Genomic DNA, 1,735 nt, shown 5'->3' with positions numbered 1-1,735 from the left:
ATTTTTCTCTTTCTCTTTTCAATTCGAAACTTTTAAAAAATTTTTGTTGAATTTTTTTTAATAAATAATAATTTTATTGCTTTTAAATTTAAATTTAATAATAATAATAATAATTTATTTACAACATAAAATATAATCGACCTATATTATAAATTATTAATTTTATAAATTTTTACATTATTAGGTGTGTATAGGTAAATAATAACATATTATAATACATTTTTCATTATCTAAAATAATTTTGGTATTATTATTATTATTATTATTATTTTGGCTAAGAATGGGCCTTTTCTTTTTCTTTTTCAAATGATTGATATAATAAGGCATTTTTTTTTTTTTTTTCAAATAATTTTTTTTTAAATAGACCGAACCGTTAAATTACAAAAAAAATATATATATATATATATTTTTTATACGATACAATAAAATACTTATTTAATTTTTTTTTTAAAATTAAAATATCACTTATAATAAAATATATATTTATATATATATAAATTAATTTAAAATTTATCTTTTTTTTTTATTTAATATATATATATATATATATATATATATTCGTTATAATATATATATTAAACTGCCTCAGTGTTAATAATTTATAATTAATATTTTGATTTTTATAAAAAAAAAAAAATTTTCTTTTTTTCTATCTATCTCTCTCTCTCTCTCTCTCTCTCTCTTTTTTCCAGTAACTTTGAGTGATTAAAAGTTTTTAAAACTGATAAAAAATTTATTATATGAGCTTATTATTATTATTATTATTATTATTATACGGTAGATAGATAGATAGGTAGATAGGCAATCGCATTTTTAATAATTTAATTATTTTTTTTTTTTCTTCTAATCCGTTATTTAAGCTTCTTTTTTTTTTTGTAAATTAAGCTTATTATTATTATTATTATTATTATTTTCTATCACAATATATATATATATGTATATATATATATTTTTTTTTCTTCTTTTCGTATTCGTCTTCGTTATCACTTTGAATTAAAATAAAATAAAATAAAATAAAATATAGTTTAAAAAAAAAAAAAAAAATTTTATGTTTCTCATAATTTGACGATATTGTTTTGAAACGTTGGTGATGACGTTCCACGGTTTAATCTTTGATTTCGTGTTCTAAAAACAAAAAAAAAGGAAATTAATAATTAAATAATAAATAATCCTATTAAAATAATTAAATAATAAACAATCCTATTAAAAGAAATCATCATCGAACCTAAAAACGAATGAAAAAAAAAAAAAAAAACAAAAACAAAAGACGTTGTTATGGCAGACTAACTTAATATTATTATATTACTTTTAAAAGATTCAAAAAAAAAAAAAAAAATTAGTTTTTCAACACACGAATTGTTACTTGGAAAAAATATTAAAGAAGCAGAAGAAAAAAAAAAGAAAATTTTTTTTAAACTGACGATGAAAATACGAACCGAATATGGGAAAATTCATAAGTAGAAGAAGAAGCCATAACAAGATGACTATGATGAAGATATGACAAGACGTTACCTTAACTCTTTAACAACAAAACAATCGTTTAATAATGATAATAATGATAATAATAATAATAATAATAAAACCGATATTTCATTGTTGCCCCCTACCCCCTTTTGTAAATTTTATGGTCAAGGAAAATATAAAAAAAAAATTACCTGTAAGATTCTCGAGCAGAAGACTCGTTCATGTCCTTTGATATTTTCGAAGCTGCTAATTTTGATTCTATCGACTGCAA

This window comes from Pediculus humanus, genomic scaffold (genome assembly GCF_000006295.1).
Source record: "Pediculus humanus corporis 1103172108195 genomic scaffold, whole genome shotgun sequence".
Taxonomy (NCBI): Eukaryota; Metazoa; Arthropoda; class Insecta; order Psocodea; family Pediculidae; genus Pediculus; species Pediculus humanus.
The sequence above is the reverse complement of the archived record's forward strand: the minus strand, read 5'-3'. Positions refer to the sequence as shown.